Source organism: Cricetulus griseus, unplaced genomic scaffold (genome assembly GCF_003668045.3).
Source record: "Cricetulus griseus strain 17A/GY unplaced genomic scaffold, alternate assembly CriGri-PICRH-1.0 unplaced_scaffold_340, whole genome shotgun sequence".
NCBI classification, from domain to species: Eukaryota; Metazoa; Chordata; class Mammalia; order Rodentia; family Cricetidae; genus Cricetulus; species Cricetulus griseus.
Genome location: NW_023277076.1, coordinates 1 through 6,673, shown reverse-complemented (window position 1 = coordinate 6,673; position 6,673 = coordinate 1). Strand labels below are relative to the sequence as shown.

The 6,673-nt window shown below is 42.7% G+C and overlaps 1 long non-coding RNA gene across 1 annotated transcript; it reads left to right on the top strand.

The window, feature by feature from the left end:
- The first annotated feature begins 1,605 nt into the window (after positions 1-1,605).
- On the top strand, positions 1,606-3,648 carry LOC103161568. Its single transcript, XR_003488572.2, has 3 exons — positions 1,606-1,657; positions 1,958-2,176; positions 3,320-3,648. It is a non-coding gene; the product is annotated as an uncharacterized LOC103161568 (long non-coding RNA).
- Positions 3,649-6,673: the final 3,025 nt, after the last annotated feature.

Here is a 6,673-nt window from a genome sequence, read left to right as displayed (position 1 = left end):
TCAGGACATTTGGTCAGTGCCTATAAGATTTGCCTATATACATGTTGTCAAGACTGAGAAGTCTACTTGGGAGAGCAGGTGGACAGCATGGAGAGACCAGAGTGAGCAGAAGGAAGCAGGGTCTAGATCTCACTGGAAAACATGTAGAAATAAATGGTCCTGGGGAAGACACAGCGAGTTCAAGAAAGGGCCTGCTTTCATTCTGACTAGAGAAAGAGGCACAGAGACATTATTGAGATTTCAGTAGGAACACTGAACTCTCCTCCTCTGCAGTGCTTTAGGTTGTGTGCCAGTAAAAGTTGTGAAAGGAGAGTGCCCTGACAAAGCCTGAGGTCCTCATAGTTTACATGACAGTCACTGACAGAGCAGGAGCCACAAAGTTCTTCCATCTTCCATTGACGCCTAAGATTTCTGAGTACCCAGCTATTGATGGCACACAGATCTCCAATTCAGCCCGAGAACTGTAAGAGCCAGTGGTCCTGAACTGAGAGTGTCTCCTTCCTGCCAGCTCTGGGTGTCTGGGTTGTCAGGAATGATTGCTGTGTGAACCTGGTAACTCCGCTTGGCCCCTGCATGGCTTCTTTATTAACACAAGACTCTGAAGCAGAGAGCAAATGACTTGGGCATCCCTATACCACCTGAGTGTTTGTGACTGTAGCAATATTCTCCTGACTTCTGAAAACACATGGCTCTGGAGGGCTCTAAAGCTAAGGTACTTACTCTGCAGCTGTTTATAAGCTAGAGTGGGCTGTCGCATGGGTCAAGTCATGCAGGGAGTTCATGGAGACTAGCTCACTTCTGAGACATCCACCTCCTTATAGACAGATGGGAGAACTGACATCCACACAGTGGGAGTCTCAATCAGGGCTTTGCAAACCAGCTAGAGCAAAGTCTCATCTATCAGATATTTCCTGCACATCCTTCAGTTGTCAGGTTTGACTGAGATGAAGCAGTGTGTAGGCCAGGCCCTGTCCCTTGAATTCTAGAATCAGGTATTTCTGTGATCTGCACCTTTATGGCATTGCTTGTCAATGTAATATAACAATTAAAAGGACACAGTTTACCCAAACAACTCATTTGTTCTGGAATCCAAGTGCACTTCTGAAGCCATGCTCCAGACATCTGGAGAATTTACAATCAAGACTCAGCATGGTGCTATCTGTTTATTTCAGAGTTGTCAGTAAATGTCAAATTGTTAAATGTGACTCTGGGAAAACTCTAGTGCAAATGACCCCTAATAATCTGTCCTCTTGAGCCCTTTTCATGAATTTCATCCAATGAATATTGTAATTTAAGGTGACTGTGGCACCTTTCCTAAGAGCATGTGCCTTGCCACAGATGGCTCCAGATCAAGGAATTTACTTTTTTTAGCTCTTGGTAAAGCTCCATAGCAATGAAACATTATTTAACTCCCCATGACTGTGACTCATTTGATTTTCCCCAAAATGCCTTTCCATATCTGTTCTGGCCTGTCACTAGTCATTCATTGTAGGGGAAGCTGTAGCCACGCCAACTTAGGGGCTGGCTATAAGTGTTCCTGACCATGCTTTCGAGGGCGTGGTCAGAGTGAGCCTTTCAGGGGACTGTATTTCTCTTTCACTTTCACTTTTGTACTTGTGGTACAGACTGCTGCCACGCCAGCTGGCTAGGTTGCTCTGTAAGTAAGGCTTTTCCCTATTAAATACCCTTATATTTCTACCTGACTCCATATTGGTAATTTCCCACTATAATTCATGTTTCCTTAATCTTGAGTGCAGTAATAGATCATCACTCTTCATGGGAGTGTTTGCTCTTTGTCTGAGGTCTCGCATGGAGAGTTTTTGTCATTAACATCTCCAGTCTGAGATGTGTACTATTTGAGTACACATATGCTAAGATCGCGATGGTTGGAAATTATTCTGCTAATGATTTGGGGAAGTTTCCTCATTAACTCTAGGACTTTTCCTTGTTTTCACAGGACACCCACAGTTTTCCACCACACCCACATGCTGTAACAACCTTGTGGATTCTTCATAATGTGCTTGTTCACATCAGAAGATTAATCTTTCCTCCCACCATTCTGACCTGATGCCCTAGCAACTATTGTTACTCATGTTATTGATCAGAGATCTTAAGAAGGAATGAGCCATTTTCTACATTGTGTTTGGAATAGAATCTTCAATTTTCCACTCATAAGGTAATAAAAATATTAAAGTGAAGCAGAGCGAGACCGATCTCTTGCTTTATAAGGAAGAGGTCCTGAGGTCCTCCCTTGTGTTATGGGAAGATTCATGGTAAGAGCCAGATGGCATCTGGTGAATTGCAGAAGAGCTAGTTAGTAGATAGTTGAGGACTTCTGACTCTGACCCTAATAGTCCCTTCCCTGGAGATTCTACTGTATCCTGGGGAGCCCTTGGTATTCTCTGTGATGTCACCAGTGTTGTGGCAAAACCAAATGTTTGTGGAGAAGGCTGCTTGGGAGAGAGAATTGAGAATATGGAGATAAGAGAGAGAGGCAAAAGGAAGCTGAGCTTGGTCTCAGTGTAAGACACTGAGAAATAAATGGTTCTGGGGAAAGTACAGTGAATCCTGATCAGGGGATTGGTAGCTTCCTGGAGAAGGTGAACTAGAGCAAGACCTTCTGGTGGTGCAGCTCAGTTGGGAGCTTTGGGAAGCAATGGGCCTATCCTAGTTCTCCGGGTTTCTAAAGCGCAGACCCAGAGTCAAATGATTAGTTTAGGAGAGCCATGACTTGTCCAGACTGAAGCTGCTTTTAGGGAGCTCCTTCATTTCTTTCTGAGTAGCAATTTGGGGCAAGAGTAACACATTGACTAATTTGGTGTCACTCTCTGGGTAGGGTATTGCTTCTCTTCATCATAAGAGGATTCATTAAGTTTCCTTGGGAATCTGATGCCAATAAGAATGAAGGAAAAACTCCCCTGGCCAAGAATCAGGGCCTTTGATATCCAGATGCCTTGGTCCTGGCCACCTGTGATCATGACATGGTGCTGCTGATCTCTAGGGACAACAGGATTTGCCTGCATCTTATCAGATATGACATGACACAGAACTCCAAATACATAAGTACATGTCACTTATGACTACCGGGCCCACGGACTTCTTTAGGGAGTGAGGCATATGCCTGTCTGTGGTGTTTGACTTACAGATACAGATCTCAGACCACAGTTTGAGCCTAGCTGTCTGGAACTTTGCAGCCATCACTGGGTTCATAGTACTTGTTCTACCTTGGGCTTCCTTGTGGGACTTATGATGGACTCAGCGATAGTCTAGCTCTATGCCATTCAAGAATATAAGTTCATTTGTCTTTATGTACCAGCAGGGTCTACTGAGGAGGCACCATCCCAACTCTCCACCTTCACTGAGCAGGAATATCAGATGACAGATTTGGAGAAACTCACCATTCAAGTACAGAGTATGACATATGAGCTAATTGAACTGCGTGGAATCATGGACAATTATATCAACAAGGATTTGAACAAAAGATAGTCATTATTTCCAGTTCTCTGCTAACCAACTTGACCCACAGTGTCAAGACAAGCTTTCCTGAGGAACAGGCTGCTCTACCTCCGTGGTGTCCTGGTGCCTAAACTAATTTTCCTGAGTGCATCAGAGAGGCAGAACATGGAGCCTGTGTAGGAGTATTGGGGGTACATAGGCTCTTCTGCTTCCTGCAAATAAAAACTAGAGCCTGTGACCTGAATTACAGTCTTGGGACGGGGCAGTAGTGTGTGATCTCTCATCAATATATTTCAAGAGGCCTTGAGAGGTGATGGCTTGTGGGACACACAAGGCCATGTGATTTTGTGGTGAGTCTTTGTAATTGATCATCAGATTGTGTGCTGAAATGTCCTGGCAGCAGCTGGAGGAGCCTGGTCCCATTCATCAATTTCAGTTTGTGGCTGCAAGGCTTATAGCCCAGCACTATTCCTCTCTTGTTTTCTTCCTCATACTCTGAGAAATGCCACCTCCCTGCATTTCATGGGCATCCTGATTGTATATGGTTTGTGCGGGGAGGTAGAGGACATGTGTGTATGCGTGGACTTCTGGGAGTCTGGGGTCTGTAGCAGGGCTTGAAGATTTGCCATTATCATCACAGTTTCTAGGGAATGCCAGTGCTGAGGCAGAATCCTCTACTTTGAGCAGCACATCTCTTGGCCACTATGCTCACCAAAGTGGAAGTATATACTCACTCTTTGGAGTATATAGAGCCATTCTGAAGTTGGGACTCCTCCCTGGAAATATGAATCATGTGCTTATGTCTATTGTGTAGCAATTTGCATACAGAAATGAAAATCCCTGTTCTGCACACAGGAATGTCACTATACGCTCTTGGTGGGCCAGATATGTGTCACAGACCCCCAGGGCCAGATGGCTTCAGTGCAGAATTCTACCAGAAATTCAAAGTACAGCTAATACCAATTCTCCTCAAAGTATTCCACACAATAGGAGCAGAAGGGTCATTACCAAACTCTTTTTTATGAGGCCACAATAACCTTGATACCCAAGGCACACAAAGACACAACTACAAAAGAGAACTACAGACCAATATCCCTCATGAACATTGATGCAAAAATTCTCAATAAATTATTGGCAAATCGAATCCAAGAACACATCAGAGAAATCATCCATCCCGATCAAGTAGGCTTCATCCCAGGGATGCAAGGATGGTTCAACATATGAAAATCCATCAATGTAATCCACCATATAACAGACTGAGGGAAAAAATCATATGATCATCTCACTAGATGCCGAAAAATCCTTTGACAAAATCCAACATCCCTTCATGATAAAGGTCCTGGAGAAATCAGAAATAACAGGAACATACCTCAACATAATAAAAGCAATATACAGCAAGCCAACAGCCAACATCAAATTAAATCAAGAGAAACTCAAAGCGTTTCCTCTAAAATCAGGTACAAGACAAGGCTGTCCACTCTTTCCATAACTCTTCAATATTGTCCTTGAAGTTCTAGCTAGTGCAATAAGACAACAAAGGAGATCAAGGGAATACAAATCGGAAAGGAAGAAGTCAAACTCTCACTATTTGCAGATGATACGATAGTCTACATAAGTGACCCGAAAAACTCAACCAGGGAACTCCTACAGCTGATAAACACCTTCAGCAAAGTGGCAGGATGCAAGAGTAACTCAAAAAATCTGTAGCCCTACTATATACGGATGACACATTGGTGGAGAAAGAAATCAGAGAAGCATCACCCTTTACAATTGCCACAAACAACATAAAATACCTTGGAGTAACACTAACCAAAAAAGTGAAAGACCTGTACCATAAGAATTTTGAGTCTCTAAAGAAAGAAATTAAAGAAGATACCAGCAAACGGAAAGATCTCCCTTGGATAGGTAGGATCAACATAGTAAAAATGGCAATCTTGCTAAAAGCAATCTACAGATTCAATGCAATCCCCATCAAAATCCGAACACATTTCTTCACTGACCTTGAAAGAACAATTCTCAACTTTATATGGAGAAACAAAAGACCCAGGATAGCCAAAACAACCCTGTACAATACAGGAACTTCTGGAGGCATCACCATCCCTAACTTTAAGCTCTATTACAGAGCTACAGTACTGAAAACAGCTTGGTATTGGCACAAAAATGGACAGGTAGACCAATGGAATAGAGTTGAAAACCCTGATATTAACCCAGTCGCCTATGAACACCTGTTTTTTGACAAACAATCCAAATTTATATGCTGGAAAAAAAAGAGAACATCTTCACCAAATGGTGCTGGCATAACTGGATGCGGACATGTAGAAGACTACAGATAGACCCAAGCCTTTGGCCATGCACAAAACTTAAGTCAAAATGGATCAAAGACCTCAACATAAACCCAGCCACACTAAACCTATTAGAAGACAAAGTGAGAACTACCCTTGAATTAGTTGGTATAGGAGACCGCTTCCTGAACATTACACCAGTAGCACAGGCAATTGATAAATGGGACCTCCTGAAACTGAGAAGCTTCTGTAAGGCAAAGGACATAGTCAGCAAGACAAAACGGCAGCCCATAGACTGGGAAAATATATTCACCAACCTCACATCTGACAGAGGGCTGATCTCTAAAATATACAAAAACTCAATAAGCTATTCTCAAAAACACCAAACAATTCAATTTAAAAATGGGGTACAGAACTAAATAGACAATTCTCAATAGAGGAATCTAAAATGGCTGAAAGACACATAAGAAAGTGTTCAACATCCTTAGCCATCAGGGAAATGCAAATCAAAACAACTCTGAGATACCATCTTACTCCTGTCAGAATTGCTAAAATCAAAAATACCAATGACAGTTTATGCTGGAGAGGATGCGGAGAAAGAGAAACACTCCTCCACTGCTGGTGGGAGTGCCAACTTGTATACAGCCACTTTGGAAATCCCACTTTGGGAATGGCGACTCCTCAAGAAAACGGGATTGAGTCTACCACAAGATCCAGCAATTTCACTCCTAGGCATATACCCCAAAGAAGCACATTCATATAACAAGGACATCTGTTCAACCATGTTCATTGCAGCATTATTTGTAATAGCCAGAAACTGGAAGCGGCCTAGATGCCCCTCAACTGAAGAATGGATACAGAAAATATGGTACATTTACACAATGGAGTACTACTCAGCAGAAAAGACAATGGAATCTTGAAATTTCCAGGAAAAT